Below are 13,479 nucleotides of genomic sequence, written 5' to 3'. Positions count from 1 at the left end.
GTTGATTTGTGTCAAAAAGGCAGAGCATCTTTAACAGACATACCCCTCCCCATCTTCACAACAACTTTGTCAATATGACTTGACCATGATAATTAACCATGGTCAAGTTATAACTAGGAGTTTAGCTTCCTCAACTTCCTCAATGGTCCACACCCTGTATAAACTATTTCAGATGAGGTTTAAGTCTTAGAGAATGTTTTGAACCAAATACAATGCTTTTAGTTTTAGATGTATTTAAGACCAGTTTATTATTAATCACCCATTTTGATACTGACTGTAACTCCTTATTTCAGTGAGCTCACTGGCTTTGGGTGCTGACATGTAATGTGGGATCATACGCATACATAGTAATTCTAGCTTTGTGTAAGACCAGTGGCAAATCATTTGTAAAAATTGAGAAGAGTAACGGCTCAAGGCATCTTTTCTAAGGAACACCTGACTGTACATATCTGATGTTAGTATCACTTTTCAGGAGAAGACAGATGCAGACAGTGTCAAAGTAACAAAAGTGTATTACTAGAACAGAGGGCAGGAAAAACTACAGGTCAAGGGAAGGCAGAGGTCCGTAATCCAGATCAGAGTCCATAAGGTACAGAACGGCAGGCAGTCTCAGGGCAGGCAGAGGTCAATAATCCAGGGTGGTGTGACAAGGGTGGAAACTTTGGGCAGGTCAGTGCAATTGAACCTCCTCTCCTTCTTTCACTCCCGTAGTCACCCATCGATCCGAAAGGTCAAAACGATGAGCGAGTCGAGATCTGTCAGTAGTTCCGGGGCTGCAAGCTCGTCCTTTACTTCCTCTGATACTCCGTGCAGGTACATGTCGAACAGCGCATCCATGTTCCAGGTACTCTCAGCTGCCAACATGCATAAATCCACTGCATAGTTGTGGTCCTTCTGTAGCACAGTTGGTAGAGCATGGCGCTTGTAACGCCAGGGTAGTGGGTTCGATTCCCGGGACCACCCATACGTAGAATGTATGCACACATGACTGTAAGTCGCTTTGGATAAAAGCGTCTGCTAAATGGCATATATTATTATTATTATTATTATTATTATTATATAGTCTGCCACACTGCGGGAGTCTTGCCGAAGCTGGAGTAACTTCCGTGCTCTCCTGGACAATGGAGCATCAAAAACCTTCTTCACCTCCACCACGAACTCCTCCAGACTGAAGCATACGGCCGACTGTTGTTCCCATACTGCTGTAGCCATGGTGAGAGGCCTCCCGGACATCAGCGTGATGAGGAGAAACGCAGACAGGTGCCCGACTCACCCAACAAGTGTCCGACTCTCTTGACGAACAAAACAAACTGGGGATCATGGGGAAGATGGGCAACACCTGGAGAGGGGTGGAGACAAGCACAAAGACAGGTGAAACAGATCAGCGTGTGACTGTTAGAGAAGCTTCCATTGAAGAACACTCTCTGCGTTCTATTGGATAATAACTAACCAACCATGTGATGGCATGTGATGTAAAGCCATAGCAAGTGAGTTTCTTCAATAACAATTTATGATCAATAACATCAAAAAGTTAGAATAGGGGGGCGGAGCTAGCATGTTGGAGTGAACGACTGTGTGTGAGAGGCTCCTGCAACCTTTTCCAAATTAATCTAATTTAACCTACTTTATGGCACTTTTTACAACAAACGTTTCTTTCTAATACAAGATTGTAACTTTTTATGTGAAAATGCCGAGTAATAAGCGACCAAAGGACAATAAATCCACAGCGGAGGCCGACTCCCCACTAAAAAACGAGACAGACATGGCGGAAGGCACAGGCAACAACGTGACACTTACAGAACTTACCCGGGCTTTGGGGGAGCTACGTGTTGCTATAGCTGAGGATCTTAAGGCCACTATTGCTGAACGTGACACCAAAATTGAGAGCATCATTCAAACGGTCGCTTCGAATGGCCAGATTATTGTGGACCTTGAGAAAGTTTCTGAATTCAACGCTGGTCGGCTCGACGAGTTAGAGAAGCTATGCACGTCATTGCAGGATAGTGTGCAGAGGCTTTCTGTGAAAGTTGTCGACCTGGAGGGCCGATCCAGACGTAATAACCTTCGCGTTGTTGGTCTGGCAGAGGGGGTGGAGGCGGGCTCTCGCCCCATTGACTTCTTCGCCAAGCTATTGAAGGATGCAATGGGATTGGATGTTTTGGCTTCGGATCCCCAGCTGGACCGTGCACATTGCTCCCTTGTCCCAGTGCCTGGACCGGCCAACGTCCTTGCCCAGTAATCATCTGTTGTCACAGTTTCAAGACCAAGGATCTTATCCTGCGTGAAGCTCGAATGAGGGGCAACCTGTCACATAAAGGGCACCCATTCCGTGTCTATGAGGATTATGCGCTCGATGTGGCAAAGCATCGCGCCGACTACAGAGATGTCATGACCAAACTCTACAAACTCCATCTTCGCCCAGCCTTGCTCTTCCCTGCAAGACTAAGAATTACCCCGCCTTCCAGCGAGAAGATTTGGCTCTCCTCAGTTTTGGACGCAGAGAAGTTTATCCGGGAATATACGCCAATCCCCAGTACAGGTTAGAGTGCCTTGTCATTGTGTGTTAGGGTCTGCTCAGGGACTCGACTCCATACTATACCATAACGGGTGAAACCGTATTAAACGGGCTCAGCAAGGGCTACTGAACATGTACGCTGAGCCAACCAATGGATGGCGGTCAGAGCTCTCATTTAACGTTAAATTCACTTTCATCCCGGCTGTGCTCAGGGCGGTGCATATTTGGGAGGCCTTCCAGGTTTGATCATTGACACTCGGATGGATATACTTATATTCCCCCATTTGTTTTGTTTCGTTATTTCTTTTTCAAACCTTACATTATTCTTATTACCATACCATTTACTTATTGCTTGCAGGGGACTGGGGGTGATGGTTGGGCAGACGCAGACACCTGGTGAGCAAGTTGATGTTTTGTACCGTTCTGCCTCTGTCTAGCCGTGGGCCGCTCTCCCGACTAGATTCCCACCAGCCCTCTGTAGTGCTTGTGTCTGTGTAGGTGTGCGTACATATAATTATTATGTGCACTTTATTATTATTTTCTCTTAGCATTTTAGTATTATGTATGTGTATATTTTAAATCAGTGTAGATTGTTATTCTGGGGTATGAATGTTTGTATGTGTGTGTGTATATGTGCATATGGATGAATATACATTTTTTAAATATATATTTTTATGTATGCATTTTTGTGTGTGTGTGTGTGTGTATATATATATATATATATATACATAAAGTTTTATTTTATTTATTTAATCTTAAAAAGGAAAAAAATGTATTTTTAAAATTTATTTTATTGGGGGGTACGTTTAATTTAGCAAAATCCTTGTTCCGATCTCCTGACCCACAGTATGTAGAGGTACTGCTGTGTATGTCGGTTGCGGATTGTTTATGTTTAGACCGGCATTGCTTAGCATTATAATCTTGTGAGGCTATATCTTGCTTATCTCTGGGATTGACCCAGGATGACGCTTAAGTGCGCAATATGTTTAAGTTGCAACTTATTATGTTTAGGTTTATTAGATGCTAATTGAACACTTTATTCGCGGGAGCCTCCTCAGTTCATATGTTAGTAGAAGTTCTAGGATAGTGAGAGGTGAACGTATATTTGGGAATTTATTTTTGTTTTACCTCTTGTTCGAGGTCGCGCCGTGCTTTTTTGGCATCAGCCAGACAACGTGTTTATTATTATTATTTTTTGTATTTTTTTCACTCCTATTTGTGCATGCCTGTTAAATGTGGGTTGATGGGGGGGGGGTAAGTGTTGGGGAAATTAGGGGAACAGGGTGGGAAGTAAAGGTGCTTGCAGGGGGGGAGGGGTGGGTTGGATACTGCTCAGGTGTAGGTGCTACATATGCTGATCGTGATGGTTTGGTGCGCTTTCTTAACTTTTTATCAAGTTACATGGTATGCAGGCCACCATAGGAACTACAAACGAGAGGAGGGCGGGGATTACATTCACTTCCTGGAATGTCAAGGGTTTAAACGAACCAATTAAGAGAGGCAAGGTCCTAGCCCACTTGAAAGCACTCTCGTCTGATATTATATTTTTGCAAGAAACCATCTGAAAAATAACTCTCATAGCAGACTTAATTGTAGGTGGGTGGGGCAAGTGTATCACTCTAGCTTCTCTGCCAAAACGAGAGGCACAGCGATTTTGGTACGGACAGGAATTCCCTTTCTACATAAAACCACTATTGCGGATAAAGAGGGTCGTTATGTGATCGTAATAGGAGAAATCCACTCTACTTCACTAACTCTACTAAATATCTATGGGCCAAACATTGATAACCCCTATTTTTTCAAGAGTCCTTGCCCTGATTCCAAATATCTCCCATACTAACCTGGTTATTCGAGGGGACCTTAATTGTGTGCTAGACCAATATTTGCATAGATCCTCTACCAGCAAACCCCTACCTCCTATTCAAGTGAATTCTTGAATATCTACATAAAAAAATCTAACTTATTTGATATATGGAGGATCGCTAACCCTACGGGTAGGGAATACTCATGTTCACAATGTTTACACTCGAATTGACTACTTTTTGGTGGATGCTAGACTACTCCCGTATACCTGTAATGTGAGGTATCATGATATTATAATCTCGGACCACAGTCCACTCACCTTCTCCCTGAGATTGAGTGACATTGTACCAAAGAAGAGGGTCTGGAGGTTGAATCCTCAGCTCCTCACAGAACCAACATTCTGTGAACATCTTAAAGACCAAATTACATGATTCTTTAATACCAACGACAACAGAGACTTCCCCAGCATTATTGTGGGAAACACTGAAGTCTTATCTGAGAGGCTGTATCATCTCCTTTCAGGCTGCCAGGAGTAGGCAAAACAGAGGAAAACTGGAAGAACTGGAGGGACAAATTCACTTACTGGATATGGAGAATGCTAGCTATCCATCTATTTTCCAACCATAAAAAAATTACCTCTTTAAAATTAGAATGTAATCAGATTCTCTCAGCTAAAATTTCTAAATCTTTTCTCTATGCCAAGCAAAAATATTTTGAGTTTGGTGACAAACCACACAAATTACTCGCCAGACAACTTCGAAAAAATGTGAGTGACCGAATGATTCACAAAGTGAAATCTACATCTGGGGAATTACTCTCTTCCCCCGAAGACATCAATGACAGATTCTGTCAGTTATATGAGACTCTATATACATCTAAAGTGGAACCTAACCCCTTAATTATGCAAAGATTTTTGGAGGACTAATCTTCCTGCCCTGAACCAGGAAAATTCTAACTTCCTGAATAAGGAAATATCTCTTGATGAAATTCGAGTAACAATTAAATCTCTAATGACTGGCAAGACCCTGGGCCCAGATGGATACCCTGGTGAATTCTATAAAACATTCAGCAACATGCTCTCTCCCTACCTGCACAAAATGTTTGTTCAGGCCAATGAGGATGGAGCTCTCCCATCTACTTTGGAAGAAGCGTTGTTAACGTAATTTAATTATTTCCAATATGTTTTCATTAATTTAATTAACTTAGTCTATTTTATGAGAATTTGTAAGATTCTTATTTGCATAAAATAGACAGAGACCAGTCTTATCAAAAATGGATAATAGTATTTATTCTCAGAGCACGCTGCCATGTAACCACGAACAACTCCTCTTCTCGACTGAGACAAAGCAATTTTAAGTTCATTCAAAGTTCATTCTGACCCACTAGCACACACAACATAACTGAATTAACTCTTGACCCCTCACCATTATCGATCACCACTTAGCTGACAGTTCTAGTTAACAGAAAACCTAGGAATGCATTCACTCTCTTATCTAAAACACCCCAGAGCTAAGTTTTGTCGGTTCAACCATAGGGTCATTAACCTCTTAGAGCTCCCCCTCTATACTGCCCCCGTTGGAGAAAGTGCGTGCCCATAGTAAACTGAAAATATTTTTTCCCAAAATTGCTAATATATGCATATAAAAATTATTATTGAACAGAAAACACTCTAAAGTTTCTAAAACCGTTTAAATTATGTCTGTATGTAAAGCAGAACTCTCAGGGCAGCCTTTCTCCCAAACTCTCTCTTGTGAAGAGAAAAGTTGGGTCAACTTTGACGTCATGGCCCCCACCCTTCCCAGGCAACTACCGATCCAGGAACAGTCTCTATCTGTTCACCGCGATGTCTGCTTTCAAATGGCACGTTCATTGTGAGAATCCCACGAGCCCTGCACGTTTGGCGGGCGAAATTGCTCGTGTCCCTCTGAAAAACATGCACTCTATTGCGCGCGGCCGATTTGGAGTACGTCTTTTTCCATGATCCAGCATTTGAAGCCGGTTTGTCTGTTAGCTCTGCTCTTTGTTCTACATGCTAAAAACATCATAAAGCTCGATTTTGCACATCGTTTGACCAGTTTAATCAACATATAATATGTAAATTGGAAGTTTTGATGCGCAAGAGTGCTGGACCAGAAGTCATTTTTGACGCATTTCAACTGAAGCTGTTAGCATATGCTAATACAGGGACACACAACGTGAAACCAAACGATGTATTGGGTAAGTATGACTCCTTCTACGTCTTCTGATGGAAGAACATCAAAGGTAAGGGAATATTTATGTGGTTATTTGGGGTTTCTGTGGACTCCAAACGTAGAGGAGACATACTGCTAATATCTGAGCGCCGACTCATAGTATAGCCCAGTGAACGATGTCTGTAAAGTTAAAAATAAATGTAATACAGCGGTTGCATTAAGAAGAAGTGTATCTTTGTAAATATATGTAGAACATGTATATTTAGTCATGTTTATTGCTTGTTATCTGACGTTATCTGTCGGAGCTATCATCATTTCTCCGGACATTTGAGTAGCATTTTTTTTTTTGAAATGTCGTCAACCGAGATTTATGGATATAAATGGCATATTATTGAAAAAAAAATAAATGTACTGTGTAACATGTAATATTACTGTCATCTGATGAAGATTTTCAAAAGGTTAGTGAATTATTTATTTTTTAATCCTACTTTAAAATTTTATTTTTTCTGGGACAAAATGGCCGCCGCTTGCCTTTTGTTTCGGTGGTGATCTAATATAAATATGTGCTATGTTTTCGCCGTAAAACATTTTAGAAATCTGACTTGCTGGGTAGATTAACAATATGTTTATCTTTCATTTGAGCTATTGGACTTGTTAATGTGTGGAGGTTAAATATTTTTAGGAATATTTTTTCGCATTGTGCGTTATGGTAATGAGCTTGAGCCGTAGTCACGATCCCGGATCCGGGATGGGGAGTTCCCTATCTGCTTACTTAACCCACAACCCATTCCTCCCCAGACTAGTAGGAATGGTATTCATTATGTTTAATTACTCCTTGTCCATGCCACATAATCCCTTCTTATGAACTCATATTGTTAATCGGATATAATAAAACAGAGTATAAGTTTACTTAGTTACAGTTCTATTTAAAATGAGGATATTGTTTAGTCATTTATTCATAAAATTCCTAACAAGCGTTCATTACAGTTATACATAAGGGTAAAGATCCGGAAGAGGTAGGGTCATACAGACCAATATCTCTCCTTAATACAGACCAAAAGATTTTAGCAAAAACTCTGGCTAACAGGCTTAGCACTTTAACTGGCAAATTGGTCCATCCGGACCAGACCGGCTTTATCCCTAACAGAAACTCATTCTTCCATCTCAGGTGCCTCTTCAACATTATGTATTCTCAGAGGTTACCTAACGTGGACCTTGCCGCTATATCTCGACGCCAAAAAAGCCTTTGACCAAGTTGAGTGGCCAAATCTATTCAAGGTCCTACAGAAATGTAATATTGGGGATGGGTTCATAAATTGGATCCAGCTTTTATAAAAGAACCTCTGTGCGAGAATACTCACTAACCAATCAGTGTCGCCCCGATTTAACCTTTACTGAGGGACAAGGCAGGGTTGTGCGCTGTCGCCTATGCTCTTCACCCTAATTATCGAACCTCTCGCTCAGGCGATTAGATGTCATGCAGCAATACACGGCTATAATACTAAAGATACTCTAAATAAGATTTCCCTATACGCAGATGACATCCTCCTCTATGTAACAGAACCCCAGGCTATTATTCCAGCTATTCTTGATGTGATCAATTTGTTTGGTACCTTCTCAGGATACAGAATAAATTGGAACAAGAGTGAATTAATGCACATACGGTTGCAAAACACCTCATGGCTAGAACATCTCCCAGTTAAGGTATTTTCAGAAAAATGTACCTACCTAGGAATTGTAGTTACCAAACAATACTCCTTACTATTTAAAGAGAATTTCCCCTCTCTGATGCAAAAACTCAAGGCAAACATACCATTTTGGAGAACTCTCCCAATTTCTCTGCTCGGAAGAATTAATGCCATTAAAATGGTCTTCCTCCCACAACTGCTCTACCTATACCAGAGCATCCCAGTATTCATACCTAAATCCTTTCATAAACAACTGGACTCAATTATCAATCCTTTCATCTGGGATTATAAAACACACAGGATAGGTAAAAAACACCTCTGTAAATTCAAGATGGAACGAGGATTGTCTCTCCCAAATGTTATATTTTATTACTGGGCCGCTAACCTCCACGGTGTTACGTTTCTGCTGGATGACGCACATCTGTCATCCCGCTGGCTTAGTATGGAGCGTGAGGAGTGTCACCCCTTCTCTATTGGGGTTGTGATTTTGTCGCCTGTCAATCTGGAGATGTCACTTTATTGTAACAATCCTATTATACATGGCACAGTCCGAATATGGAAGCAAATTAAAGTCCAGTTTGAGCTTAGACCAATGTCATTCATGCTCCCTGTCGCCAGGAATCCCTCCTTTGCTCCCTCTAACCTTGATAATACCTTTGAGCGATGGGGAGAGTTGGGGATAAGTACCATAGGGGATTTTTTCATAGAAGGGACCTTTGCTTCCTTTGAGTTGCTGAGGGAAACTTATCTTCCCAGAAGTAATTTTTTTCAGATACCTACAAATTAGAGACTACGTTAGAAAACACCTCCCAACATTTGGGAATGCTAAACCTTCCAAGTTTGACAGATGCATAAAAATATGCCCCACCTCAGACAAACTGATATCACGTCTATATGATGCTTTTCAATCTGTTAGCACACCTTCTACAGATGCCATTAAGGCAAAATGGGATGAAGAACTAGGGAATCTTGTTGTTTTGGAAAAGGAGGGAAGCGCCCTCTACCAAATTATGGCTCAGTGAATTGGCAAACACTGTACACTTAGAAAGAATTAGATATATTCTGAACAATAAATTATCAACATTTGATCAAATCTGGCAGCCTTTCCTCTCCTACTTGGACAAGTCGGCACTATGAATTTGTACTTATTAACGCACTCTCATTTGTAATATCTAAATCTACCTTTGGGCAGCATGTGCGGTTCTGGCGGCCCCGGACTGACTGGCGGCTCTGGCGGCTCCGGACTGATGGGTGGCTCTGGCGGCTCTGGACAGGAGGGTGGCTCCGGCAGCTCCAGACAGGAGGGCGGCTCTGGCAGCTCCGGACAGGAGGGAGACTTGGTTCAGGGAGCAGGCACAGGACTCATCAGGCTGGGGAGACATACAGACGGCCCCCTCCTTGGCCGAGGCACCGGATACACAGCCCGTGGAGGCGCACTGGCGGTCTCGACCACATAGCCAGCCCCCCCGTTCTGGCTGGATGCCAGCTTCCACCCAGCAAATGCGGGATGCTGGCACCGAGACACAGTGGCCGAGATTCGGCCGAGTCACAGTACGCATCACCCCATAGCACGGGGCCTGACCTGTCACCTGTTCTCCCCAGTAAGCACGGGGACTGGGCTCAGGTCTCCAACCTGACTCCGCTACACTCCCTGTGTTCCCCCCCAAAACATTTTTTGGGGCTGCCTCTCGTGCTTCAGTGACCTGGTCTTGTCCTCTACCATTCTCTCCTCCCCGGTCCAACTCCTCCTACAGGTTGACGCACGCTGATTGGTCTTCCTGTGGTTGGTAATCCTGTCACGCTCGCTATCCTCAAACTCCCTGTCATAAATCGATCAAGGCGCAACGTGCATGTAGTTCCACATCTTTTAATGAAAGTGAAACCGAAACATCAAAAAACCAAATAGGTAAACAGAAAAGAACGTGACACAACCGAGGTGCACACAAACACACACGGAAAAATAATTACCCATAAAACACAGGTGGGAAAAGGCTACCTAAGTATGGTTCTCAATCAGAGACAATGACAGACAGCTGTCCCTGATTGAGAACCATACCTGGCCAAAAACAAAGAAATACAAAAACATAGAACAAAGAACATAGAATGCCCACCCTAGTCACACCCTGGCCTAACCAAAATAGAGAATAAATAGCCTCTATGGCCAGGGCGTGACAATCTCCACCCCATGGCAAAATGTGTAGAACTGAAAAAACTTGCTTTAAAACTGAATAAGTATCTCTTCTCCATGGCAAAATGAGTAGAACTCCATGAAATGTGTTATAAATTTGCAAAATTCTCTCCCCGCCCCCATGGCAAAATGTGTAGAACTGCAGAGAATGTGCTTTAAAATGGCAACATTTCTTAAATGTAGGTGTTCCAAAAGGTTCACATTAGTGGTTTGTAGGCTATGCCTGGAAGCCTGGAGATGATAAATGTGTTAATGTTCATTATTAACAGTCAATTACCGTGAGACCAGCAGTTATTTGCATGACAGTTACTGGCTGACAAAATGTCATGACCATCAGGATGAATTAGATTTAATAAAATATAAATGTCAACAATAGTTCAATGCTGCTATTCAGTCAGATGACTGGATTAAACAGATTATTATGAGACAATTTGGAATTCCATTTGGTATGTACAATATGAGTTCATTAATTTGCTCTTTATGTTAAACTTTCGTAAAAGGCCAGAGTCATCGTATTTGGTGGTGGTTATGCAGTCAGTGCCTGCAGAAAACCACCTGCTCTATGCCAACTTTCAAGCCCTCTCCTCTCTTGACCACACAGCTGCTGTGGCATTACACTGGGAAGGAGAGAGCTGTCAGGGTGACATAGGTGCCAAGAAGGTGTGCCAGTTGTAAGCTCTAACTACCCCACATGGCTAAATGAACCCAATGTTGATGGCATATCAACACAGGTTTAAGTGCCATTTGGATGCCTTCTATCTCTTCTGTGCCAGCTACACCCATCGGTATGTAGTAACACCATGGCCATGCCCAGCACTGTTACTATGGCAGCAGGGGCTGCCAAGATGGCTGCAGCCAAGTCTTTGACACCAGTAGTGAGCAGTGTGACTTTGGGCCTCCATGCCCATGACACAGGCCCAGTCCCATAGACCTGTAGTGAACTCTGGCATAACTGGTGGACCGATTGGGTCAAAGGCTCATCGTGACCTCCTACCAACCAGCCTGCCTGTCCACCCGCTGCTTGCCTAACTTGCTGGGATGCTGTACACTATACTGTATGAAAAACTACTAGGCCTATGCGTAGTTTATCTTTGGAGTAAACTAGGTTTGCGAAAGTCTGACCACCTCTGCTATGAAGTCACACAGGACCATTCCAGTCCAGAGAAAATAGTCCACTCAGCAGACCTGGGTTCAAATACTATTTCAGGCACTTCAATCACTATTCAATACATTTAAGAACAAGTATTCAGATAACCTTTATATGAAAACAAGTAGTTGAATATTGGAATGTATTTGGGTATGCACTTGGAAAGTATTGGAAAATGCAAAAATACACTGACTCAAATACACTCCCATGCATTTAACCCAGGTATTTGAAAATTGTATTTGAAATAAGTATTGGAAAATACTTGCAAATACAATTTAGTTGACCAAATAACCATTTAAATACTCAAATAAAAGTACTTGTTTTGGCTGTTTTTTTTAGAATAATCAATCACACAGAACGTTGTATTTAAATAACAAATACTCAAATACTTTGAACCCACTCAGTAAGTGAATGTGATCTCCCTGCCAGCTTTAATGGCACATGGCAGCCACGCCATCTGCTCCTGTCTTCTCACCTCTCCTGACCGAGCCAGATTCTTTCCACTCGTGACGATTTATGTTTTCCATGGCGCTTGTTGTGGGCACTAGATGTCTTTATTTTTAAAACAAGCATTGTAAATGATGCACTGATGTCATCTGCGTGTAAATATGGCTCTTGTTGTCACTTGTGACCCCATTCTCACAGGACAGAGACAAGGCTGCTGTTTCCTCACTCCGAAGCATAAATATTTATGGAAAGTTCACCCTGTGTGTTGTTGTTGTTTGCAGAAGAAAAGGGATTCTATACTATGTTCTGTAGGAACTTTATTTATTTATTTTTATTTCACCTTTATTTAACCAGGTAGGCTAGTTGAGAACAAGTTCTCATTTGCAACTGCGACCTGGCCAAGATAAAGCATAGCAGTGTGAACAGACAACACAGAGTTACACATGGAGTAAACAATTAACAAGTTAATAACACAGTAGAAAAAAAGGGAGTCTATATATATTGTGTGCAAAAGGCATGAGGAGGTAGGCGAATAATTACAATTTTGCAGATTAACACTGGAGTGATAAATGATCAGATGGTCATGTACAGGTAGAGATATTGGTGTGCAAAAGAGCAGAAAAGTAAATAAATAAAAACAGTATGGGGATGAGGTAGGTAAAAATGGGTGGGCTATTTGCCGATAGACTATGTACAGCTGCAGCGATCGGTTAGCTGCTTAGATAGCAGGTGTTTGAAGTTGGTGAGGGAGATAAAAGTCTCCAACTTCAGCGATTTTTGCAATTCGTTCCAGTCACAGGCAGCAGAGAACTGGAACAAAAGGCGGCCAAATGAGGTGTTGGCTTTAGGGATGATCAGTGAGATACACCTGCTGGAGCGCGTGTTACGGGTGGGCGTTGCCATGGTGACCAGTGAACTGAGATAAGGCGGAGCTTTACCTAACATGGACTTGTAGATGACCTGGAGCCAGTGGGTCTGGCGACGAATATGTAGCGAGGGCCAGCCGACTAGAGCATACAGGTCGCAGTGGTGGGTGGTATAAGGTGCTTTAGTGACAAAACGGATGGCACTATGATAAACTGCATCCAGTTTGCTGAGTAGAGTGTTGGAAGCAATTTTGTAGATGACATCGCCGAAGTCGAGGATCGGTAGGATAGTCAGTTTTACTAGGGTAAGTTTGGCGGCGTGAGTGAAGAAGGCTTTGTTGCGGAATAGAACGCCGATTCTAGATTTGATTTTCAATTGGAGATGTTTGATATGAGTCTGGAAGGAGAGTTTACAGTCTAGCCAGACACCTAGGTACTTATAGATGTCCACATATTCAAGGTCGGAACCATCCAGGGTGGTGATGCTAGTCAGGCGTGCAGGTGCAGGCAGCGAACGGTTGAAAAGCATGCATTTGGTTTTACTAGCGTTTAAGAGCACTTGGAGGCCACGGAAGGAGTGTTGTATGGCATTGAAGCTCGTTTGGAGGTTAGATAGCACAGTGTCCAAGGACG

The 13,479-nt window shown here is 42.5% G+C and overlaps 1 protein-coding gene across 1 annotated transcript in view; it reads left to right on the top strand.

Annotated features, from left to right (window-relative positions):
* Positions 1-13,479, top strand: part of si:ch1073-396h14.1 (disintegrin and metalloproteinase domain-containing protein 10) — a 63,659-nt gene that overhangs the window by 22,491 nt on the left and 27,689 nt on the right. The gene's annotated exons all lie outside the window — the stretch shown is intronic.

The sequence above is a fragment of the Oncorhynchus keta genome, chromosome 22 (assembly GCF_023373465.1).
Source record: "Oncorhynchus keta strain PuntledgeMale-10-30-2019 chromosome 22, Oket_V2, whole genome shotgun sequence".
Lineage (NCBI taxonomy): Eukaryota > Metazoa > Chordata > Actinopteri > Salmoniformes > Salmonidae > Oncorhynchus > Oncorhynchus keta.
The sequence above is the reverse complement of the archived record's forward strand: the minus strand, read 5'-3'. Positions and strand labels throughout refer to the sequence as shown.